The 26,262-nt window shown below is 50.5% G+C and overlaps 1 long non-coding RNA gene across 3 annotated transcripts; it reads right to left on the reverse strand.

Moving 5' to 3' along the window:
• Nucleotides 1-2,510: 2,510 nt before the first annotated feature.
• On the reverse strand, nt 2,511-21,729 carry LOC142852049 (uncharacterized). 3 transcript variants are annotated; one of them, XR_012910908.1, is made up of 4 exons: nt 21,458-21,729; nt 19,204-19,288; nt 15,774-15,991; nt 2,511-8,029 (listed from the first exon to the last, which is right to left on the reverse strand). It is a non-coding gene; the product is annotated as an uncharacterized LOC142852049 (long non-coding RNA). The 3 variants fall into 3 exon arrangements; XR_012910912.1 differs by having other exon boundaries at nt 21,322-21,729; XR_012910911.1 differs by having other exon boundaries at nt 21,206-21,729.
• Nucleotides 21,730-26,262: the final 4,533 nt, after the last annotated feature.

A 26,262-nucleotide genomic window follows, 5' to 3' on the forward strand; every position in this document is an offset into this window, starting at 1 on the left:
CGTCTGCTTTTTGCTCCTGAAGCAAAGAGCGTGTGCCTGACCCAGCCACCTTCCGGCTATTTTTATCTCTTTCCTGCTGTGCCCGCATTGAATGTATCTGCTGAAATAAATCCTAACTGTGAAAATCTTTCCATGTGAGTTATGTGGGGCCAGCTGAAGTAGAACAGAAAGACAGGGAGAATTAAGGGGGAGGGGAGAGGAAAGGAGCAAAGGCACACATGCACAGATGACATTCACGTGTGTTCACGCATGCACACACAGACATACACAGAGACACAGACACACACACACACACACACACATTCAATTGCTTGGTGTACTCAAAACTATTGCCCTGGGGGTAGCCAACAAGAGCACATGTTGCTCTTGCAGAGGACCAAGGCTCAGGTCCCAGTATCTGCATGGCTACTCACAACCATCCATACCTACAATTCCAGGGGATCCGGTGCCCTCTTTTGGTCTCTCACAGGCACTAGGTATGCATGCCGTGCTCATGCACACATGGAGGCAAAACATACTTACAAATAAAAATAATCTCTGTCAAAAACAAAACAACACAAAATCTATTGTCCCTATGAAGACAGAGAATATCCGCAAATGGTACAGGCCCTTGGAATAATTCCAAAGGCTCCTGCTGGCTTCAGGGAACCTTGTCAAATGACAAAGGTCCATTTTTGTTTTCTATGAAAAGATGGGCAGCTGAGACATAATTTGCTCACAATTCCACCAGAGCCCGAGAAAGGAAGTACAATGGCTAAGGCTCTGTTTGGCTTCGGTCACAGGGCTACTTCTAGAAGAGGCAGAAAGGCAGGACAGTCTGGGCATTGTAGCACAGTGTACCAAGGTCTGTGAAGTCTCCAGTCCTGAGACAGAGCCATGTCGCATGACCTAATGTCAGGGCTGTATAATGGGTGAAAATCAAAATCTCATTTGAAACTAAGTTTCTCATCCAGAGTCATTATTGACAACATGATTTAAAAAAAAAAACACCACTACCACCACCACAACAACAAATGGTTTCAGGAATACACTGTGGAGAAAAGAATCACTGCTTAAGACGAGAGACGGTCCAACTGTTGTCTATATTGTGGTATCTTGTGTAGTTCCTAACATGGGGAATGCATTTTTTTCTTCAGTTACAGGATGTCTCATCTCAGCCCTTCACCATACCCAGTATCTCGTACCTCTGGACGACTGGCCACAGACAAGAGTTGGCTGAGAATGTTTTTCAACCTCAGAGTAACTCTCATCAGCTCCAACCTAGCTGCCTGCTTTCCATTGTGTGAACATTGAAACAGAAAGAGGGAGAACAATTGAATCAGATATCAAAGCAAATTATACAATGAGATAATTAAGTGCTGGAGAAGGTTCAAGCAGATTCAAGGTTAACAGTCAACTTGAACAAGAATCTAACAATAAAGGCAGAATTTCAAAATAGCGGGGAAGAGAGGGATTCATTAGAAACAATTGGGTAATCACTGGAGAGTGGGAAAGAGTTGGTGCTTATTCTACTTGGACCCAAGCCAGGCCTTATATATTAGGCAGGTGCTCTACCACTGAGCCACACCCAGCCCCACACTGGGGGATTCTAGGCAGGGCTCTACCACTGAGCCACACCCCAGCCCCTCACTGGGGGATTCTAGGCAGGGGCTCTACCACTGAGCCACACCCCAGCCCCTCACTGGGGGATTCTAGGCAGGGGCTCTACCACTGAGCCACATCCCAGCCCCTCACTGGGGGATCCTAGGCAGGGGCTCTACCACTGAGCCACACCCCAGCCCCTCACTGGGGGATTCTAGGCAGGGGCTCTACCACTGAGCCACACCCCAGTCCCTCACTGGGGGGTTCTAGGCAGGGGCTCTACCACTGAGCCACACCCCAGCCCCTCACTGGGGGATTCTAGGCAGGGGCTCTACCACTGAGCCACACCCCAGTCCCTCACTGGGGGATTCCAGGCAGGTGCTGAGCCATACCCCAGCCCCTCACTGGGGATTCTAGGCAGGGGCTCTACCACTGAGCTATACCCCAGCCCCTCACTGGGATTCTAGGCAAGTTCTTTAATAAAGTTAAAACTTTTAAATTAATTAAAATAAAGCATGAGGGGTATGTGGACAAGTATAGGAAGGCTAGGCATGGTGGCACACAGCCGTTAGCACAAAAGAGGTCGAGACAGGAGGATCAGCAACACGGCAGCCATGATGCTCAGTAAAGTGTTTGTGCTCACACAAGTACCAGGATTTGATCCTTAGAACCCATGTAAAAACGTTGGGCCTGGTGGCATGTCCTTGTAGGTCATATGGTGGCAGACAGATCCCCGGGGCTGCACTGCCCATAAGGCCTGGTCTACTCAGTGAGCTCTGAACTGGAGAAAAACCATGACTCGGGAGACAATGTGGATTGTGTTGGAGAAAGATCATGTGACCCATGACCCACACACACGTGTGCACACATACCACCCTCCACAAAAGGCCAAATACATTTTTTAGAAATAAGTGAGGCTGAGTCTCATGTCTGGATCGAGTTTATTCAGTATTAGAGTGCCGGCACTGGTGGGAACAGTAGTGACTGTCACAAACACAAAACAGTTTTCCTGGAGGCTCCCTACCTTCCAAACATCATTACATCTACCTTGGAGAGCATCCTGGGGATGTGGGAGGCACCAGTCAGCATCCCCAGGCACCCTCGCTCCTTTCCACTCAACAGAGACCCACCACAGTGACCGCCTGAAGGCTTTCAAGATCAGGAAAGTCATTCAACATCAGAGAATTCACACTGGGGAAAAGCCCTATGCTAGCGAAGGTGTGTCAATCAATCCCTCTCCCTAGTACTTCGGAGCTAATTAGACAGCCGGGATTGTGTAGCAGACAGAGACCCTGGAGGATAATGGGCAGTGAAGAGCCTTTGTCAGAATCCTAACCTACAGACTGTGCCGGCTACTTCATGTCAAACACTATCAGCTAAGTCATCTGAACCCTAAATCAGTCACAACTAAGGGCTATGACAATGCCCTTAGGAGAAGCTGGCAGGGGTGTGTGTTCAGGGTGGCTGTTTGCTTGGAGAGGAAGCTGCAAGAGGAATTGGCCTGCAGGGATGGCCCTGGGCTTCTCATCAGAGAATGCACAGGAATGAAATGGCACCCATAAAGGTTGGTGGGGTGGGGCTTAACCACATCACCTCATGGCATGAAGCCCTCGTGTAAAGAAGGAGGGAAAGCTGATGCTTCCCTTTATTGGATTGAAGAGAATACAAAGCTGTGATCTCTATAGGGAGGCTTCCTGGGTTTGGGAGTGGGGGAGACTTTGGGTTCCAAGTGTCAGCAATAGCTTGGTGAGTCTGTTACAGTCTTGAGGCAAATCTATAATCCCAGTGACTCAGCAGGCTAAGCAGGAGAAAGGATGTGAGTGAGTCTAAGGCCAGCCTGGGCTACAGAGTGAGATTCAGGCCAGCTTAGGCAACTCAATAAGAGCTTGTCTCAAAGTCAAAAGAGGCTTAGCAGTAGAGCCCCTGCCTAGAATCCCCCAGTGAGGGGCCAGGGAGAGAAAACTTTCCAGAATGTGTGAGGTCCAAGGTTCAATCTCTGGTACTATCTATACAAAAAATTATCGGGGAGGGGGACACATTTAAACATTTCTTTTTTGCCTTTTCACTCCCAGCCCAAGCTTTTGCTCCTTTTCTGCCTCATAGGAGCTTTTTTTTTCTCTGTGTGACTCACATTCCCTGTCCCTTTTACAAGCTGAGATCCACTTGGCTGGTTTTAGTCTATTCTCATTGAGCAAATGAAGTCTACACTAGACAACTGTGAGCTACTGGCCTCAGCATTTGGCTCCATACACTCCCTGGGGTGCACAAGGCATGCCCTGAGGGCTGGTGTCAGTCTATGTCACAGCTTCTCACTGATGCCCCAGAGAGAGAGCAGCTCTTGCTAGAGTCTCCTTGTAACAGGGCAATGGGTGTTTGTCAGCTTCAAATCAGGTACCAGAAGCCTAGCCCTTTCACTTAGAAAGTACAGTTTCAAGGGGGGAGGAGCCAGGCCTTGAATCCAGCTTCTCCAAAGATCTTGCTCTCCTGTCTCCACTCCCAAGGGGTAGGATTACAAGCCCATACAGCCATGCCTAGTTTATGCGGTGCTGGGGATCAAAGTCAGGGCTTTGTGCCAGCTAGGCAAGCACTCTGCCAACTGAACCACACCCCCAGCCTCCCCATCTCCCAGGGCATAGCTGCGTGAAAGGGATGCAGGTTGGTGGCTTGCACTTCTGGCTCCTGCCTTCATCACTTGAACAAAAGGTAGAAGAAAAAAAGGGAGCGAGAGAGAAGAGGTGAGGAGTGAAGATGGCTTATGCCCGAGCATAGAGAAGGGCAGCGGGCACCGGTTAGCACTGTTCCTCCCAAGAGGACCATCTGAAAACACTCGGGCTGGCTCCTGACCACGGCCTTTGCACCTGCTGGCTCCAGGTGCCACAAACTGCTCCCCAGCTCCTGTGCACTGCTAACAACAGCCAGCTGTAGATACCGGCACTGCCTTCAGAGGTCACTCACCCGGTCTGTTCTGACTTCTCACTCTTTAGGCCCTGGGTCTCAGGCACTAACACCCGCTACTGCCCCCCCCCCACCAGTGTCTGTTTTTTTTCTTCTAAAATGTTATGCCTCAGCCCTGTCTGAGAAGACTTGGGCTCATGCATATGGAAATTTCCAGAACTATTTATCCTTCCTGGTCTTGTCCAGTAAGCCTGAAGGGTTATGACTGATCGTGGAGGTTGGTTTGTTCCTGTCGATTTCCTACCATCTGAGCCGGATTTCTCCCAACATTTAGGAAGAAAAGCAGCTGGGGTTGTTTCCTCCGCTCAGAGAGGCCTACAGAGCAGCAATGAGGGCAGGGAGGCTGCGAAGTTCTGTGAAGAGCTGAGGAATGTTCCAGGCCACAGGGGCGGCACGGGACTCAGGGGACGGCAGTCTCCTAAGGCAGGCAGGTGTGATGGCTCAACAGTGTCGTCAGGAACCACAGCTTCCTTCTCTCATTTTATCCTGGTCTCCCCGTAAGTCTATCAGCAGAACTGAATCGCACGGCCACTTCTAAGTCAATCAACAGCAAAAGCAAACAACACGAGCTTGCTCCAGTGACACAGACAGGCGAGGATGGGCCTGGTGGGGCACAGGGCAGTGAGGCGGGCGGCTAAATAGTCATGGCTGGCTCTGAGCGTTCTCTCCTTTTCCTTTGTTCCACAGGAAGTGGATCTTCCCCATATCACAGACTTGTTTCCTATTTCCTCACTAACTTTCTCCATTGTGATTGTGGCCAGAACATTAGCCCATCAAAGTCCTACTGACCATCATAACATCTTGTTACATACTGTCCATGAGTCAGGTTTCAGGTTCAGATTCCAAAAAAAATCTAACCGGCCTGACTGGATTTCCTTCCATTTTTCAGTCAAATGACTTTAAAAGTTGCTGGCTGGCCTGCATTAGATTCTGGTCCAAAGAAGAGAACTCATGCACAGAGGCAGAATCTTTTTGTATATGACTGCCTTAGGTGGCACTGGCTAGAGAGAGGCCAGGAAAAGTGGAGTGCAGTGGAGAGGGATAATCATAGCGTGGGCTCGGACAGCCCAGACAGCACAAGAGGAAGAGAGTGGACACCTGCCCGCCAAAGCCCTTTCCGGCACCCCAGTCCCAGGTGATATCACAGGGAGAAGATGAACCCAAAGGGAAGACATAGGAGAGGCTCCAGACACAGAGCCCTACCTGGACCGTGTCCATGATCTCCAGCCAATCCAGGGAGATCCCAGTGGAGCAAAGATCAACCCTAACAATGCCTGATTTGTAGAGTCGAGGGCATAACCGGAGGCTTCTGAATCTGCCCCAACTCAAGAGTCCTTCAGTTTCCACCCAGATCAGATGAGTTAGTGTTTGCTGCTGGTTGGGAGCTTGTGCCTCTCAATGGGGAGCAGATGGTTTTGCAAAGGATTGGGCAGGTTTGGGTAGGCTGAAGATGAGATTGTAGAAACAGGCCAGAGTCCTGGAAGCGGGCTACTTATCCCAGTGAATGAAACCGAAACTCCTGCAACCAACATGGGGACTGTCCGGACAGTCACCGGGCTCCTTTACCCAGGAGCTGTGAGGCTTTGAGAGATGAGTAAAGCCCCACGCCTGTTTCCCTCAGCTGTCACATGGCCCAAAGACTTAGTCCTAGGAATTGTTGAGAAGATTAAACGAGACACTGCATGGGACTTCCAGGTCACTGTGAGCACTAATAGGTTAGGTACTGTTAAGAGCGTCTCTCACTCTATCTACAGTGCTTGGAAACAAAGAGAAGAAAAAGAGCATCTCTCACATACTTCAGAGGCAGAGGCAGGTGGATCTCTGTGAGTTCGAGGCCAGCCTGGTCTACAGAGCTAGTTCCAGGACAGGCTTCAAAGCTACAGAGAAAACTCTGTCTCAAAAAAAAAAAAACAAACAAATAAAAACCACAAAACAATAGTGTGTCGGGGGAGTCAGGGACCTCAAGAATGGCTGGGTGCTCTGATGATGATCTCAGAATGGGAAATAGGGTGAAGGGGAATCCAGCATGACCCTTAAATTATTCTTCAGAAAGGATTTCAAGGCCGGGCGGTGGTGGCACACGCCTTTAATCCCAGCACTCGGGAGGCAGAGGCAGGCGGATCTCTGGGAGTTCGAGGCCAGCCTGGTCTACAAGAGTTAGTTCCAGGATAGGCACCAAAGCTACAGAGAAACCCTCTCTCGAAAAACCAAAAAAAAAAAAAAAAAAAGGATTTCGAGTATGTCACCCAGGCAGGCCTCAAACACACTCTGAGGCCAAGCATGACTTGGAACTCCTGAGAATGCCTTGTTGCTGAGACACCTGGTGTGTGTGTGCTGCCAAGACCAGCCAGGGGGCATCTGTCTTGAGCAGGTTCCTAGAAGCCCCGTTTAGGGCAGACTTCAGAGCTCCCTGGGGTGCCCGGGTTAGGGTACACTCTCACTTCAGGCCTTCGTTCCTTCAAGAGCCGAGCTTAAATTTCCTCTACTTCTGTCTCCTCCTCTACCCACTTGTGCCATTTCTTACTGAAGTGGCCTTGGGACAGTCATTATAGATGCTACTAGAGAGAATGTTCTAGAGGCTTAGTACAAATTACATTCTAGCAGTGTGCTTCCAGGACAGGAGCATGGAATACTGGAGACAAACGGGTCTGTGTGTGGCCTGTCCACATGTCCCCAAGTGCTGGGATTACAAGCATGCACCACCACAGCTGGCTTATGAAACACGAGAAAAGGAGCCCAGGGCTTTGGGCCCACTAAGCGTGCACCCTACCAATTGAACCACACCCCCATCCCCTAAGGTACTCGCTTTAAAAGGTTAGAAGGGAGCAGTGGCCATACGAGAACTTTGGGTTTAGAGACATTTGCCACCCCCCTTTTCATCCATGACACAAGAGATTTTTTACAACCAACAAGGATAGACCCTGATCTCAGCTGTATACTGAAAGGAAGGGAGTGACCTTCACACGGGGATGGAGGCCGGGCAGCTCAGTGCCCCCCTTCACTAATTAATTCTCTATGTCTTACTGCCATAAACAGTCTGCCTTGGTGTCATAGAAGCCGAGCCAGCTTCCCCCACAAGCTGGGTGTGGTAAACAGACACACCAGTGCCCGTTCTTGTTTATGCATCAAGTGTCCTTTCCCAAGGTCATTCCTTTGTCTGAGCACAAGGCCAACTAAGCAGTGAAGTCTCCTTGATAGAGGGGAGGCAACGGGGCTCCTGTCACTTCATGGGGGAATCTTCTGGGCCTGGTTAGTGGGGTGGTAGGGTGGAAGAGAAAGCAATAAGAAATTCCCTTCCTCCCCGTGCGACCTTGAAGGGAAAGAAAGGAAACCATCTGGAAAAGGCGAGCTTCATCTTCCAAGGCCAATGGCCAGAGCCCTCTCCTTATGCCACAGTGTCCATAGCGACACAGCTACCAAGCCCCAGCACCGTCCTTGAAGGCTCCATGGAGAATGCAAAGGACAAGATGTGGCTCACCTTCAAATGTTAGATCTGTCAGAGAAGGAAAAAATACGGTATAAATAGATCGTAGATGAAGATAACATTTGCAGACATCAAAATCTCACAGAAATGTGTCAGTGTATAGAGCCCACAGAATCTCCAGAGGGCTTCTGAGAAGAGGGGGTCTTTGGGCAGGCTTGAAAGATGGGCAGAGAGCCAGGCATCTGCCTCTTACTTGTAATTCCATTGTTCAATAGGCTGAGACAAGGGAATGGCAAGTTTGAGGCTAGCCTGCGTTATATAGGTGGTCCTGGGCTGTATGAGAAAGGTAGCTGAATAAATCAGAGCAAGCAAGCCACACTCCTCCACGGTCTCTGCCTCAGTTCCTGCCTCCACGTTCCTGCTTTGCACTCCAGCCCTGGCTTCCCTATATGATGGATTGGACCTTGGGACAAATCAGTGGACTCTTCTCCCTAGGTCGCCTTTGGTCGCGGTATTCACAACAGGCACAGAAAACATGCGAAGACAAAGCTTAGCCCCTCTGGGCCTCGCTCTGCTCAGACGTTTGGATGGGATGTAGTAGCTAACCAACACATTTGCGTGGCTGAGCGGGCCTTTGAATGCCGTGAATAAGGGAAATTTTCCATTCACTCTGTAATTCATACTGGAGAGACTCCCGATGAATGCAGAAAGGGAGGACTGGATGGAGGCGAGCAGCCATAGAGAGGGGAAAATCACAGGGCAGATACAGCACCTGAATAGGCTCGAACCCACGTCAGAGCGCATCACTCCAGAGAGCGTCACAGGAGACAGCGCACCCTCTACATGTGGAAGCGGAGCTCCGAGGGGGCCCCACCGCTCCCAGAAGCGTCAGATGAGCCATTTGGAGTGAAAGCCTTTGAATGGAATGAATCGGGGGTGGTGACGGTTCAGGGGACAAATCAAGCCTTATTCATCAGCTGAAGGTTCCGGCTGGAAAGAGGGTGGATGCTTGTCATCAGTGACGAAGCTCCGGGGGCGCTCCCATCTCCCAAGACAAGGATAGCAAAGATGGGGCCCAAAGAGGACAGTGATGGAGCTTGGAGCACTTACAACCTAAAGTGCTCACACAGGAGGAGATGGATTTAGAAGGTGGTCTCGACAAGTCTCGTGCTCTTAGCAGCGGATGTGACAGAGAGCCAGGTGTGGAGGTGGAGGCCAGCAATCCCAGCACTTGGGAGACCGAGACAAAAGGATCAAGGGTTTGAGAGGGGCTGGTGAGGTGGCTCAGTGTGTAAAGGTGCTCGCGGCCAAAGCTGGGTCCTACTAGGAGGAAGGTGAGACAATAAGATGTCTTCTGACCTTCACACTCACACAGCAGATGTGCCCCCCCCGAATAAATGACTGTAATTTAAAAAAAAGGAATATAAGTAAATAAATGAATTAATTTCAAGAGCGTTTGGGCCAAGCCAGAGCTACACAGAGACTCTGCCTCAAAATTGGGAAGGAACCTGAGTTAGTGGAGCGCTTGCCTGGCAGGCACAGGGTCCTGGGTACCCTCGGCAGCACCACACAAACTTGCCTAAGGATGCGCTCCTGTGATGGCAGTGTTTGGGAGGCAGATCTGGAGTTCAAGGTCATCTGTGCCTACACAGAGTGAGGCCCGGAAGGCTGGCAGGCAGGGAGGGGGCGAGGGCAGAACCAGAAAGCCTGGGTTTAAAGGAGTAATGATGCCTTTGGGGCAAAGATCTCCAGATGACTCGTGGTTCTGCACAAGTGAGCTCTGGGGGACCATGAAGGGTCCCCCACCCCTGTATAGAAGAGGAGAATCCAGGCTCCGTGGTTCCGGAAGCTCCCTTCTCCCTCTGGGCTACATGCTTTCTTCATAGCCCCTCTCTCCTCTTTATCCCTCAGCAAGATTCAGGCCCTTTCCTTAGTCCCTTGACTAGGCCTTGTGAGGGCTCCTAACACCCCAAACTCCAGGTACTCTGCCCGCCAGCAATAGGCAGGAAGGCCTGACTGCCCGTACGTTCCATAAACTGTCGCTATGGCTGGCTCACGTGTGACAAAATCTTCAGGGCACCTGTCCTATCTAGTACTGGTGCTGGGATACAAGGAAGAAGGCAGTGTCAGCTACAAGCTGCGGGGTGGCCTTGGGCTTCTAGGGGTACCTGTGTCCAGAGGTCGCAGAAAGAGATGTAGAAGAGAGAACTGCCTGAGCAGGGAGGGGGAACTGTGGCCCCATGGCTGCCCTCTGTGTGTTAGGCTGAGCTTATTCCTCACGGCATCCCTGCAAGCCCAGCCACGGACCGTGCGCCTGTCAGAGATAAAGCTGGGTGTGGCAATGCGGGCTGTAATCCCAGCACTGGGCGCGACTGAGGTAGCAAGATCTTGAGCTCTAGGCCAGTCTGAGCTACAGTCAACAGTGAGCTGTGGCTCAGGTCTGTAGGGGAGGAGGTTGGGGGTTCAAGGCCGGCATCAGCTATGCCATGAGTTTGAGGCTAGCATGGGTTATATGAGACGCTGTTTCAAAAACACAACAACCAGACAAAAACAAAAACAGATACAAAACCCAAACCAAAGAAAGAAAGAAAGAAAGTAAGTACGCTTGTAATCATAAGTGGCAGAGCCCACACCGGAGGCTGCTGAAGCCACACCTGTCTTAGACCAAACCACATTGCCTCTCTAACACCACAACTGGTGACATCACCTGCTACTGGGGATGTATTTTTAGAGACTCCAGGGGCACTAGGGAGCCCTGTGAACCGGAAGGTCAAGGGTGAAACAGACATGCACCCACTTAGCGCACCTCCCCCGACCCCCACAGGGGACCCGGGCAATGTGGAGCTGGGGAAATAGACAGGTCCGACCCCAGGCTCTCCATTGACTTCCATCCTAGAAGAGGGGCAGGCAGTCCAGCTTGCTAAGTGTTTTGAAAGCGGATTGCTGGGCCCCAGGGGAGCTTGGGGGGGGGGATTACATCATCTGACACCACAGAGTCCTCAGAGACTTCTGGGAAGGTGCTCTCTGATGAAATGCAGGGAGAGAACCTTCCAGGAAGTGCCTGGCCAGACCTGACATTGCAGGACAAGTGTGGAGGCTGCTGAAGGAAGCCTAAGGTGATCAGGAAATAGAGGAAGTTGGGTATGGCCGTGCAAGCCTGGAACTCCGGAATGGCAGAGGCTGGGGCAGAAGGCTAGCAAACTCCAGGCCAGAGCTTTGGAGTGAGACCCTGTCTTAAACACAAACCACCACCACCACCACCAACAACAACCAAACCCAAAAGGCAAAGAAAGCAAACAGGGGGAGGGATCTGTCTTAGTGACCCAGTGACCTTGGTAAGGTGTTCCAACTTAATCCTGGGAGCGAGTGGGGAGGCGGTAGAGGGCGTGAGGTTGAGGAGAGCAGTCTGAGTGGCTCTATAACCTATTGTTAAAGCCCAAGGCTGCAAAATGAAGGAAGAGCTGTCAAATGCAGGCAACATCAGTTAGCGAGTGAATTCTCTTCTTCCTCACAAGCCAAGGTTTCTCTGTGTGTGTGTGTGTGTGTGTGTGTGCGCGTGCGCGCGCACGCATACAACCTTGGGGATTGTTCTCAGACATGAAGCACTTTTCTCTCCTCTTTCTAGATTATTTACTTATTTTATGTGTGTTGGTGTTTTGCTTGCATGTGTGTCTGAGTGAGGGTGTCAGATCCTTGGGACTAGAGAGTTATAGACCGTGTGAGCTGCCATGTGGGTACTGAGACTTGAACCCAGTTCCTCTGGAAGAGCAGCCAAGTGTGCTTAACCACTGAGCCATCTCTCCAGCTCCAAGCTTGTCTCTTTTAAGGCAGGGTCCCTAAGTGGTCAGCCATTAGGCTAGGCTCACTCATGCCCCACCTCTCTGTTGTTGGCATTACAAGCGTGAGGCCCCAGGCTGGCCTTTTGTGTGGTTTCTGGGGAGTCAATGCAGGGTTTTGTGCTTGTAAGACAAGCAGTTTATCAGTGGAGCTAGCCAGTCAACAAGAATATCCTCCCCGCCCCAACAGGATCTCACCAAGTACCCTCCCTGTCTGGCTGTCCCAGAACTCTCTATGCTGGTCAGGATTGCCTCAAACCCACAGAGATCCACCTGCCTCTGCCACTGCGTAAGATCCGATCCCAACTCCCAAGGTTTCTTATAGGTACAGAGAGCAGAGTGAGCCAGGAGTGGCTCGGGGTGACCTGGTTAAAACAATCTCTGTTTTCTGTCCCTGGAGGAGGCTCCGAAGGGCACGAAGATCAGGTTCCTGGGCTGCTGTCTGCAGCAGGCTCTGTAAAGGACATTCATGGACACATATCGCCCCCTTGTGTCTGCATGCAGTATCGCCTAGAAGAGCAAGCTGGCCTGCTGATAAACAGGCCCAGCGTTTCTAGGGCCAGCCGCCCATGCCCGCGGTGCACCGAGCTAGCGGCCTGAGATTCCACTTTTAAAGTCATCAGCGAGGAAAGCGTACAAATACACATGCGCATGCTCATCTAGTCAGCAAGTGTCCCAAGGGTATTCAGATGTCACCCATGGTTTTTCACCATCGCAAACTAGACTTTCCCCACATTATTATTTTTACTTTAGTTATTAATAGGAAAACTGTAATACAAAGTTTTAAAAAATAGCAGAAGTGGGCTGGTGAGATGGCTCAGTGGGTAAATGTGTTTGGTGTGTGAGTCTGACCACCTAAATTTGATTCCTGGGACCTATAGCAGAAAGAGCCAACTCCTAAAAGCTGGCCTGTGCAAGCCTGTAGAGACATGTATGCACACACACACACACACACACACACACACACACACACACACACCACCACCACCACCACCACCACCAGCAACAACAACAACAATCCCCAAACACACAAAGGTCAGAAGCAGTAGAACAGTGACTCAGGGGGCTCCTAAGTGGAAGCCAGCGGCTGAGATTGAGCTGATGCTGGCCCTGTAAACCACCCTTCCAGCAGATTCCAGTTCCCTTCCTTCCAAATTGGGCTAGGATTCCAGATGAATGGCTGCTCTCTGTGTTCCTTGGGTCCTTTCAGTTCGCACACCTGCCAAGGGAAGGGGCTGCCTTTCCTGTGTGGTCCTCGACTTCCCTCCAAAGCATCACATGTAAAACATCTTTCCTACAAAGTTACAGGGACGATTATACAAACCATAAAAATGTGCTGTTGCGGCCGGGTGGTGGCGGCGCACACCTTTAATCCCAGTACTTGGGAGGCAGAGGCAGGTGGATCTCTGTGAGTCTGAATTTGCTAGCCTGGTCTAGCTACAGTGTAAATTTCAGGACAGCTGGGGCTACATAGAAAACTATGTCTCAAAGGGGGGGGGTTGTTAGAAAGTGCATGTGTGTGTGTGTGTGTGTGTGTGAGAGAGAGAGAGAGACAGAGACAGAGAGAGACAGAGAGAGAGAGAGAGAGAGAGAGAGAGAGAGAGAGAGAGAGGAGGGAGAGAGAGGGAGGGAGGGAGGGGACTGGCAAAATGGCTCAGATGCCGCACAAGTCTGTGGACCTGGGTTTGACCGCTGACATCTATATCAAAAAGCCCAGCAAGGTGGGGTGCACACGTCTGTAAGTCCCAGAGAGAAGATGAGAGGCTGAAGACAGGAAGGAAGCTTGGCCGGAAGTTCAGGGGCCACTTAGCCTGGGCCCACAAGCATGGAAGGGGCAAGAGACACCCCCAACAAGAAGGAAGTTGTCTTCTGACTTCCACATGTGCTACGGCACATGTGTGTCTTTATCTTTCTCTCAGATACATACACACAAACACACACACTAAATCAAATTAAATCAAATAACACGTAAATGAGCTAAATCGAAACAAGCTTGCTCGAGGGCAGCTGTATACTCAAGCGTAAGTCATGAAGGTGAGTCAGAGCCGAGCCACCTCTGCGGGAACCTGGAGCCAAGGCCAGGCTTCCTTGCCCAACCCTTGCTAGTACCTATCAGCACGAGTTTGTCGTTCAGAGGGCATCGTCTTGGATCAGAGGGCTTGGGTCAATCTTCCATCAGCGTGGACCTGCTGTGGCACAGGGCCAGCCAGGTATAGTAAAAGGGACAGGGCACTGGCTTCTGATGCTTGGAGTCCTGTCATCTGAGACAGGCTGACCTTGGGAGGTCTCTGGTCTGTGGCATCTCCCATGGAGCCAGACCATTAGGGGAAATCCTTGACTTCCGGCTTTCTTTTCTCATTATGTGGCCCAGACAGGCCTCGAACCTGTGGTCCTCCTACTTCAGCCTCCTGGGTGCCATGGTTACAGTGTGTACCATCGTGCCTGGCTCCCAGCAATTTTCCTTTTCTCTTCTTCTCCCCCAACCTATATTTCCCTTCTTTTGGACACAGAGTCTTGCTATGTAGCTCTGGCTGGCCTAAAACTCACTATGAAGACCAGGCTGGCCTTGAACTCACAGAGATCCACCTTCCTGTGCCTCCCTGGTACTGGGACTGCAACATGAAACCACATGCAGCTCTCAGCAAGGAGGCACCAGCTATGGTCTCTTCATGGGTCTCTCTGAAAGCTCCCTGTGGAGTGGGTGCAGCTTCGAGTCAAGCCTATGATAAGCCTGGAATTGCCCGCAGATTCCAAGTGGGGTGTTTCAGGGACTGACCACGAACACAGAGTCTGCTCAGTCCCTGCCGATCACTCCCCAGGGTGGTTTCCTATCAAGTCCGACAGCGGAAGGGAGAAAGGCCTTCTCACAATACGTGGCATTGCTGTTTGATCTGAGATGTCCTCCGAAGGCTCACGTCTGAATGCGTGGTCCCCGGCTCGTGCTGCTCTTTTTCTTTTTATGTGTATTTGTGTAGGTAGGCAGGATACGTGAGGGCCAGTGTCTGAGAAAGCCAGAAGAGGCTGTCAGAGTGGTTGTGAGCTGCCCAGTGTGGGTGCTAGGAACCAAACTCAGTCTTTTCTAAGAGCAGGAAGCGCTCTAACGGCGGGGCAGGCTCTCCTGGCTCTAGTGAAGGCTGTGGAGGCCTGGCTGGCGGAAGCAGGTCACTGTGGGCAGGCCTCTGAGGACTGTACCCACTTCTGGCTCGTTCGGTATCCACCGCCACAGGAGTCTCTGCCACACACTCCTGCTACCCTGAGCTCTGCCCTGCCTTCCTGCTGTGATGGACTGAATCCTCCAGACCCTGCTTCTCGCCCTTCCTGATGCCGCAACCCTTTGACGCAACCGTAACATTGTTTCTTTGCTACTTCACAACTGTGATTTTGTTACTGTTATGAATCATAATGTAAATATCTGATATTCAGGGGATCTGATATGTGATCCCTATGAAATGGCCCTTTGACCTCATAAAGGTTGACCCACAGGTTGAGAACCACTGTTTTAAACTATGGGCCTAAATAAATTCTTCTTCCCTTTAGCTGTCTAACAAATTTTAAACTCTCTCTGTGTGTGTGTATGTGTGCAGGTCACTGTGTGTCAAGTCCTTTGGTGCTGGACTTACAGGTGGTTGTAAGCCAACCAATGTGGGTGCTGGGGCCCACACTGGGGTCCTCTGCGAGAGCAGCAAGTGCTTGTAACTGCTGAGTCGTCTCTCCAGCCCTGTCAGGTATTTTGGCCACTGGACAAGAAAAGTACTCCACACTCATGGCTCACCGCTTTCTCTTCCGGCCAGCGGAGGAGCGGCACCCTTGAAGACAGGGCTGTTTTCTTCTGACCACTACAGCCAAGCTGTCCATCAGAGCTTCCTGCTTAGCCAGACCTTTTCCCTCAGACCTTCTCATTATTTGGCACTAGGCACACACGTAACACCCACCACGGGCCTCTGCCTACACGCTTCTGACAGGAGCATGGGACTTACCTGGATGGCTCTTCCCTCTTCTGTCCTGTCTGGAGCCTCTTTCCCGGGAATGAAATGGCTTAGTTTTTCCTCCACGAGATCCTGAAGCCAGTGGAGGGGCCCTGAACGCGCTGTGGTATTGTTTGGCATGGGTGCTGCGTGGCTTCTCCAGAGGTTCTACTTGAGGTCCCTCGCGGGTAGCTTTCAGAAGGTTCCCAGTTTGAGGTGAATTCTTTGGTCTTAAAAACAGAGAACATTCAAATGAGATCTGTTACCTCAGGGTCCACGAATAAGTCCTTTCCCCTCTGGACCCACCGAGGAACTATGGAGTACAGTACAATAACGAGATGTAAATTGGTATAATTTTTTTTTTGTTTATGTTTTGTTTTTTGAGACAGGGTTTCTTGGTAAAGCCTTGGCTGTCCTGGAACTCTCTCTGCAGATCAGGCTGGCCTCGAACTCAGAGATCCACCTGTCTCTGCTTCCTGAGTGCTGGGATTAAAGGCATGCACCACCACTATTGGTAAGTGTTATGATCTTAAGGAATTAGAGTTCTTGTTTGTTTGCTTGCTTGCTGGTTTGTGACAAGGTCTCCTGTAGCCCAGGCTGGCCTTAAACTCTGTATAGCCAAGAATGCTCCTTTTTTTCTTTTTTTGAAAGACAGGGTTTTTCTCAGTAGCCCTAGCTGTCTTAGAATTCACTGTGCTGGCCTTGAAATCCTCCTGCCCATGTCTTCTGAGTGCTGGGATTAAAGGCGTGTGCCACCACCACTCAGCACCAAGGATGCTTGTGAGCCTCCAACTCTCCTGCTTCTAACTCCCAAACACTAGGACTGCAGATGTGTACCTCCACAGCCAGTTTAAGTACTGGGGGGGGGGGGTGGAAACCAGGGCTTTGCACACACTAGGTAAACACTCTAGCGCGTGAGCTATAGCCCCGGGCCTTAGTTATTTCATGATCCACCCATACTAGGCCACAGCCACAGCCATAGCAAGAGATGAACACTTTTATTTTTGAAACAGTATTCCTATGTAGCCCTGGCTGGCTTAGACTTCTCTAGGAAGACCAGACTGGCCTTTAACTCACAGAGATCTGCCTGCCTCTGCCTCTGAGTGCTGGGATTGAAGGCACAGTCTACCATGTGTTAAAAAAAAACAAACTTAAAAAATATTTGTGTGCGTTTGTGCCTGAGTGTATGTATAGAGGCCAATGGAAGCAGAGCCTCTCCCTGAACCTAGGGCTCATGATTCCTCAGCCTGGGAGGCAATCCTCCTGTCTCTGACCCCTTGGGGCTGGGGTTGCAGGCCCGAGTGTGACATGCAGCTTGTTGCGTAGGTGCTGACATCTGAACTACGCTCCTCATTACTGGGTAATAGAAACTCTTAACCACTCGGTTATCTTTTCAGGCCCTTTTTTCTTTTCCCTCCACCCCGGGTCCTCCTACCTCAGTTTCACCACACCCGGCTGAGTATCAGAGCCAGTTATAAACTACGAGGATCTCAGTGAGCTTGCGACTCCCTTCCATTCTCTTTCTAGGTTCATCTGGTTTTTTTTTTTAACCCCTGGGAAAGCTCACCAGCTACTGTTTCACACCGCTGGGGTGGGGTGAGGAAGGAGGAGGTAGGAGCGGTTTGGTAACACTGATTTGACCACCAAGTGGAGGGTGTGACTGACAGCTGCATGGGGTGGTGTGACGGGCACGTGAAGGGGTGCTGATTAATGATGCCCCAGGGCAGAGTCCTGCTGGCCAGGCAGGTAGCAGCTGCAGTTATGAGACAGGTGGAGGCTGTCCAGAGCTTGGGAGGACTTCAGGGGCAGCTGTAGGGAGAGATGGGGGGGGGGGGCAACTGCGGGAAGAAGATAAGGGCAGGAGCGGGAGGGAGCCTGCGCTTGAGGCTGTGGCTGGGCAAAGAGCAAGCACATAAGACTGAGCTGAGTGGGTGACTAACACCTGTGACCCCAAGCTTCAGGATCTGAGGCAGAAGGACCACAGTTTGGGGTCAGCCTCGTCTATACAGCGAAGCCTTGTTTAGACACACACATACACACAGAGTAACCAAAAGAATTTCCATGTATAGCATGCTGTAATTTATAAAATCCTTTTAAACTTACTATTTATTTCATATATCGTCTGGGCATCAAGATCAAACAAAAGGCTTTATGTGTGTTAGGCAGGAGCTCTATCACTGAGCCACACCCAGCCCCTCACTGGGGGATTCTAGGCCGGTGCTCTCCCACTGAGCCATACCCCAGCCCTTCACTGGGGGATTCTAGGCAGGTGCTCTCCCACTGAGCCACACCCCAGCCCCTCACTGGGGGATTCTAGGCCGGTGCTCTACCACTGAGCCACACCCCAGCCCCTCACTGGGGGATTCTAGGCAGGGACTCTCCCACTGAGCCACACCCCAGCCCCTCACTGGGGGATTCTAGGCAGCTGCTCTCCCACTGAGCCACACCCCAGCCCCTCACTGGGGGATTCTAGGCAGGGGCTCTCCCACTGAGCCACACCCCAGCCCCTCATTGGGGGATTCTAGACAGGGGCTCTACCACTAAGCCACACCTCAGCCCCTTACTGGGGGATTCTAGGCAGGTGACCACCATGGCACATTCCCAATCCTCATCTGTTATTTTATCTGATATTCATATACAGAGAAACAGCAGCTCAGAGAAGCGAAAGGGCTTGCCCCAGCCTGTACTGCTGCACACAGGGAGCCAAAGCCTGACTCTAGCTAATTTTGGTGGCTGCACGTCATTGGGCTGGGCAGGTGGAGAACGGCTATATGACACTAAAATCATTGAGAAGCTAGAGATTTCCACACACAAACGCTGCTCCAGGGATAGAGAAGGGTCCTGACCACCACTCCCTGCTGAACCATGGATTGGGGCTGAGAGGGCGTGGCTAAAGAGGCTCTCAGCTACTTTTGTCTCAGATAGAGTTGCATTACATAGCTCAGACTGACCTCAAACTCCCACCAATGCCCCCACCTCTGCCTCCCAAGATGCTGGGACCACAGGTGTGAAGCCCCACACCCAGCTGGGTCTACGGTGTTCATCTGCAGCCCCTCTTTCCCCGTAACAGGCTCTCCCATGGATGGATTCCCGAGAAAGGAACTGGATAGCCCAGGGGGACACCACCTGGACACTGAGTCCAGGAGGAATGCCACTGTTCACACACCTGCTCAGGAGCCACACTGCCACATGCGGGTTGCCTAGAAAGTCATCAGCTGACAATGGGGGAGAGCCCAACAGTGGTCCTAAAGCAACTCATCAGGGGATGGAGGACATAAGCCACTTAAAGATAGCAGACTGGAGGACCCCGCGATCCCTCGGGGGTCATAAGGTAGCGTGAGGACCACACCAGGCTCCGCGTAGATCTCAAAGCTGAGGAGTGGGGTTCAACAGCGTTTTAGCCCTGGCAAGGAGGCACAGATGCTGCAGGTCCAGTTCTTACCAGGGCTCCATGAACACGTCTGAAGCTGGGGATGCAGATCTTGCTTCCATTGCAGAGGTGTTGTGTGTTCCAGAAGCTTCCTGTACTGTGGACCGTGAAGAATAACAGAACATCAGGAACCCTAAAAGAAATACGCCTCATGGGGGGGGTTATGTAGCCCGTGTTTTCCCTCCCTTCACCTCCTCTTTCTTCTCTCTCCACTTCTCAGGATTTACCTAGAAGTAAATCCTTGACTTTCAGGATTTTTGTCTGTCTTATATAGCCCAGGTTGGCCTTGAACTCACTATGTAGCCGAGGCTAACCTCGAACTCCTGATCCTCTTGCCTCCACTTTCTAAGTGTTGGGATTACAGGCCGACACCATCCCACCTAGTGTGGTGCTGTGGACCGAACCCAGAGCTTTGGTGTGCTTGGCGAGCATTCTCACTGCACGTGCCCAGCCCTACTTCCTCTTCTAATGATTTGTTAGATCCCAAATACAGACCAGACTGGCATCAGACACAGAGAGCTGCCTGCTGGGAGTGTGTGCCACAATGCTTGGCGTGGTTTTAGTTCTTTCTCAGAGGGTCTTTACACATAGCCATTCACTATGATGGTCAGGCTGGTCTTGAACTTGTACCTCTGTTTCTGGAATAATGGGTGAGCCATTGTGCCCCACCCCCACACCTCTTCCCACTCAGTGTATTTTTCTTTATTAAGAATTTTCTTTTTATTATTTTATTTATGCATATGGGTATATGTTTGTGTGAGTATATGTGCATATATGGAGTCCAGAAGAAGGCATCAGATCCCCTGGACCCGAAGTGGGTCTTGGGATCCGAACTCAGATATTCTGTGAGAACAGCATGCACTCCTAACTGCTGAGCCATTTCTCCGCCCCTAGGTTTTTTTTTTTTTTAACAGCTTTCTGGCTAGAAAATCAATTTATTTACTACAAATACCCACTACTAAGCAATAACAACTTAGAGCCTTATGAAAATGTGCCAAGACAGGACTCCTGCAGCTTTACTAGAACACTTAGTGTGTGGAAGCCTCCGGATTCGCCTGCACTGGAGAATGTATAAAGGAAATGCCCTTCGTGATCCTTAGCTCTCAGAGATAGTCTAAATTACAATTATTCAAATTTTAATAAGGGTTGAAAAACTAGAAAGCTTTAAAGGCTATGTAATCTGCATATACGTAAGGGTGGGGGGGTGCGGGGGCGGTCCAGTCAAGCGGCTGAGTCAGAACGCAGGCCCAAATGCTGGCTCTCGTGTTTACGTAAGCGCAGGTGCATGTGGAGGCCAGAGGTCAACCTTGGGTGTCCTTCTGTCCCTGTTTTTGAGACCTGGTCTCTATAGCCTAGTGATCCCTGACTTGGCGGGGGTGGCTGGCCGTCCAGCTTTTGGGGTCTGCCTGTCTTGCTTCCCCAGCATGGCACTGGGATTACAGGTTGCCCCGTTCTGCTTGACTTTGTTAGGTGGTCCTGGCTATGCAGACCATATTTCAAACAAACAACAACCCCCGAAAAATCAAGATAGGTGGTGAGGTAGCTCAGCAGATAAATGTGATCTCTACAAACCTCGACCACTTGAGCTCAAGCCCCAACACCTGCATTTCAACCCAAAGGAAAGAATCCGGATCCCAACAAGTTTTTTCTGACCTCTACATGCTTTCCCCACATACTTAAAGAAAAGAAAAAACAACCCACAAAACTTGTCATTTATTGGTATTGTGTGTGGGATATGCTCACGTATGTGTGCATCTGCAGAGGACAGAGGAGGCTATCACTCGCAACCGTATTCCCTAGAAACAGGGCCCTTCTCTAAACCTGCAGCTAGGCTAGGCTGGCGGCCCAAAAGCCCAGCGAGCCTCTGGTCTCTGACCCCACAGCGCTGGCGTCACTGATGGGTGTGTCCATGCCCAGGTTTTTGTTATTGTGTTTCCCGGTCTTTTGTTTGCTTGAAAATGGGTGCTGGGTATTCGAACTCAGGTCCTCATGGTTGCACAACAAGCGCTCTTACCCCCCGAGTCATCTCCCCGGTCCAAGGACTGCATCTAAATGCTCCACTCTGGCCCTTCCTATGGGTTCGCTCTGATCACCAGGACTCATGTGCTATTAGAGGCAAAACGAAGGAACCTGAATGGTGAACCCGAGGCGCATCACCGGGGGTCTCAAGACCGGCGAGGTGACGAGCACGACACCCGGCTCAGGGCCCGGTTTCCCGCGCGTCCAACCCGGGTCTGGTCCCGATTTCCCGGCTGAAAATCCTCACCGTGGGAGGGCGATCCGAGCCGCAGGCAGCTGCGGAGCCGCGGAGCCGCGGAGCCGGCCGCAGACCCGCAGCTAACCGCTGCTGCTCGCGCCTAACTACATTTCCCAGAGCTCTCAGCGGCAAGCCGGTGACCGCACGGGGCTCGCGACAGGAAATTCACTGGCTCCGCGGTCGTCGGTGGCCCGCATGGTGCTCTTTGGCAGATCTGTCATTAACCCTCATAGCTGCCACCCGTTCACGGGCTCGCCGCCACCGGACGCCCACGTTTGGTGCGGGAAGAGACGGAGCAAAGACAAGCTACAGCCTGTAAGGAAACCAGAACTACAACTCCCAGAATGCTCAGGCATGGCTGGTACCGCAGAGACCGACAATTCCCAGATTATTTGGGCTCCGAAAGGAGCAGAATCCAGATTAGAGGAACGAGGAAGGACAGAATACAATATCTGGTTTAAGCAATGCTGACGAGTACAGCGCCTCTTTGCTTCCCACCGATGCTCAGGGCTCAGAGTATAGGACGAACAGCCCTCTGGGAAGCATAAGCGAAACTGCCTCAGGAGCTATGGGAAATGTAGTCCATTGATCACTGGCCAAACATTTAAGGGGGATAAAAATTCTTCCTCTAGATTCTTGACACAGAATTTGCCTCAAAAGTACTTAGAGTAGTAGTATTCATAAGTCCCTTCTTAATGTCAACCCTCGGGACTGTGTTTCAGACTCTGCCTTTCCTAAGTAGAGCATGTACCTGCCTACCCTGTCTCCAGCTATCTTCTCAGGTTTATTGAGCACAACAGTAGCTCAAAGTAACCCGTGTATAATAGAATTAATAGACGCACTTCATAGCGTCTATTATTGGTAAACAATTCAGTAGAAATAAATCTTAAAAATTGCTAATGGCTTATTTGTTCTGAGTTTCTCTTCAATCTAGATGCCCTCTCCAGGCTCAAGAAGACTGCAAGGCCTTGGTATGTGAACCCTCCTCCTGATACACACTGAGAGACAATAATTAAGGAGAGTGGATTCTCAAGAGACAATGCCAACCATCTGACCAGAGGGGCAAGATGATCGATGGCCTTTTGCTTCCCCTTCCTTATATAATATGCTGACTAGTCCAAGGGATCAGACGCCCTCTTCTGGCCTGTGTGTGCAGGTGCACGATGCCACAAGTCTGCCTCAACCAGGCTCAGGGGATCTTCATCTTAGTTTGCTAAACTGGCTAGCCAGCAAGCTACTGAGATGCTTCCTGGCTCTGCCCCCTTCCCCCTCCCCCGAGTGCCTCAGTGCCTGGCTTTTGTGTGAGTACTGGGAATCCAAACTCTGCTCCTCACTTTACCTCTAAGCCGTCTCTCTGTATGTCCATCGATCGTGCGTGCGTAAGACACATCAGTTGGCTAACTGGCTGCCTGCACGTGCTGGGGATCTGTCCATCTCTGAGATTGCAGGAATCACCACCCTACCAGGTTGTTGTACCTGGAGGCTAAGGGTCTGAACTCAGGTTCCCCTGCTCTCAGAGCAGATGCTGTACTGACTGGGCCATCTCCCCAACTCCCAAAGAGATATATACTTTGTTTTTGTTTTTTCAAGATAGAGTTTCTCTGTATAACAGCTATTACTGTCTTGGAACTCACTCTGTAGACCAGGCTGGCCTCGAACTCATAGTTCTGAACTCGAGTTTCTGCCTGCCTCTGCCTTCTGAGTTCTGGGATTAAAGGCGTGCGCCACCACAGCCAGTTTTTTTTTTAACTTTGTGTGCATTGTTGCGAAGGTATCAAATCCTTTGGCTGGAACTGGAGTTACAGACAGCTGTAAGCTGCCATGTGGGTGTGGGGAACTGAATCCCGGTTCTCTGGAAGAGTAGCCAGTGTTCATACCCGCTGAGCCATCTCTCCAGCCCCCTGAAACAGGTTTCTAGGAATAGAAATTTAGCATGAAATTCAGACGAGGAGATGAGGCTTGTTTTGATTCCCACAGGTTTGGGTGTCTAGACTCTTCAAGTAGACCTGAACTGAAGAGTAAGTCTGCCGAGCCTTAGAAAAGGGGCGGGGGGGGGACTTTCATAGTCCCAAGAAAGAACTGGACAGAGGCTGGAGCTTGGTAGGCAGAGTACTTGTCTAACAGGAAGAAGCCCTGGGCTCCATCTGTGGCATCGTATCAGCTGGGCATGGGAGCGCATGCCTGTAATCTTAGTATTTGGGAGGTGGAGGGGGAAGGAGCAGGAAATCAAGTTAGCCTTTGCTACATGGGGAGTCTGAGATCAGCTTGGGCTACACAGGACTCAAAAAAAAAAAAATATCCAAAAGCCTGGATTAGAATGAACTGCAGAGTGGATAACAGATGTTTCTCACATCAGACACCAGGGCCTTTTTCATTCTGTGGTGGGAACAGGTGGCCTGCACACCGCCATTGCTGCAACTTCATCAGGAGAAAGGTTCCCGTCTTAACACACGGAGAGACAGGCAGTCACATCAGAACCACAGTCTCTTCTTCACATTAAAAGCAAGAATGCCTTCCCTGTGTGTGTGTTGCTACAGACTGAATTTAGGGCCTCTCTCATGTTACAGCTGAAGCTGTCCCCAGCCCCACACTGGGGGATTCTAGGCAGGTGCTCTACCCTGAGCCACACCCCAGCCCCTCACTGGAGGATTCTAGGCAGGTGCTCTACCACTGAGCCACACCCCAGCCCCTCACTGGGGGATTCTAGGCAGGGGCTCTACCCTGAGCCACACCCCACCCCTCACTGGGGGATTCTAGGCAGGTGCTCTACCACTGAGCCACACCCCAGCCCCTCACTGGGGGATTCTAGGCAGGAGCTCTACCACTGAGCCACACCCCAGTTCCTCACTGGGGGATTCTAGGCAGGGTCTCTACCCTGAGCCACATCTTCCACCACCTTTTCATTCTGAGATGGCATCTCACGAAGTTGTCCAGGATGGCTTTGAATTTTCTCTATTGATCAGGTGCTGTGGAACAGTCCTTCTGTCTACTGTGTCACTATGATTGGTTTAATAAACAAGCTGACCAGCCAATAGCTGAACAGGATAGAGTTAGGTGGGAAAACCAAACTGAGAAAGATGGGATGAGGAAGGGTGGAATCAGGAGATGCCAGTCAATTGCCAAAGAAGCAGGAAGTGTAGAAGATGAGATAAGAAGGTATGAGCCACATGGCAAAACACAAATGAGAAATATGGGTTAATGTAGTTTAAGAGTTAGCTAGTAACAAGCCTGAGCTATCAATTGAGTGTTTATAATTAATATTAAGCCTCTGTGTAGGTTATTTGGGAAGCTGCTAGTGGCTTGGGAAAAATCTGTCAACAACCGGGCTGCCACAGACCAGCTTAGGGGAGCCACTCAGACCGTGGGAGAAGCAGGGTCCTGGTAACAGGAAGGCACAAGTTCGGTGAATGACAGACACAACACACAAGAGAGTAGTTGGAATCTGCTGTAATTTTACTAAATTAATATTTTCATTATATAGTATTCAAACAAAGAACAAATCAGAAGGTCATGTATCATTGGTTGGCACAGTATGAAAGCTTCTTTTAGTCACATCAGCAATATTTAAGAAAAGTATATTATCAGGAGCAGGTGTTAGACATAAAGCATTCTTAAAAGAAGAAATCTTGTCCTTGGGAATGTAAACCTCAGGCAAGTGGTTTCATCTTATGAATAGAAAGTTTCTGTCTCATTATCGTTATGACCCTTCCTCTTCCTAACCCTTTATTTCATCTAGTGACCAAATATAGCTAATCAGTTCTCTGCACCTGTTGAAATATACTTTTTAGTACCTTCTTATGCAGCAGACATCATGGGGGTTGGGATCTAGCAAGCCTATCCATAAAGTTCAAAGTATAATATAACAGTCTTTGTCCACCAACGTTAACCCATCTATTCCCTTGCTCATCATTCACCCCATGTATGACAAAGGTTCTGTTGTAGTCTTATACATTCCCATACTGTGCTTCCTTATCCCAGAGCTGTTCCTGAAGAGAATGATCCTTGTCTTGTATATATAAAGACTATCATTATTATGAAAGAGATTGTGCAAAGCTCATATCCCACATAGCCAGCTACTCGAGAAACCTGTCTATGCCCCAAGGGCGGCCAATACCAGGCTATCTGCCATTGACCTCCAGGGAGCCTAGTCCCATAGGACACGTAGCTCCCGTCTGTTATAATGACACATGTTATGTCACACAGACGACACTGGAGTTGGTGTGGCACCAGGAAACTCTGTTTTTATTTTTTATTTTTAACGTGTAAGAGTGTCTGCATGCATGGATGTGTATAGTATGCATGCAGTGCCCATAGAATCCAGAAGAGGGCATCAAACCCTCTGGAGTAGAAGCTACGGATGTCCGTAAGCTGCTAGCTGCCAAGGGGGTGCTGGGAAGGAAACCCAGGTCCTCTGCCAGAGCAGCCAGTGTGGTTGAGTCATCTCCAACCATTTCGTTTGGTTTTTATACGAGACCAAGGGATATCCTCCTGCCTCTGCGTGTACACATGAGCTTGCATACCTGCATCCACGTGTATATGCAACATACGCATACACACACACAAAACATGGATCTGCGTGCCATGTGACCTGAAAAATATAGTGATCTCCAAGGGCTTTGCCTGATCAATTTTAAGACATGGATGTTCAAATGACGATGTAAGCCAGGCACAGGTTTCTGTCCAATGGGCTGTACTTCAGACCACTTCCTGTCACCTTACTGACACCAGGAAACATGATGCTTGCTCTTTCCGGACCCCTTAAGGCCACTTTCTGACTGGGTGCTTTTTCCCCACAGCTGACCCCAGTGGTGGCA

This window comes from Microtus pennsylvanicus, chromosome 1, assembly GCF_037038515.1.
Source record: "Microtus pennsylvanicus isolate mMicPen1 chromosome 1, mMicPen1.hap1, whole genome shotgun sequence".
Classification (NCBI taxonomy): Eukaryota; Metazoa; Chordata; class Mammalia; order Rodentia; family Cricetidae; genus Microtus; species Microtus pennsylvanicus.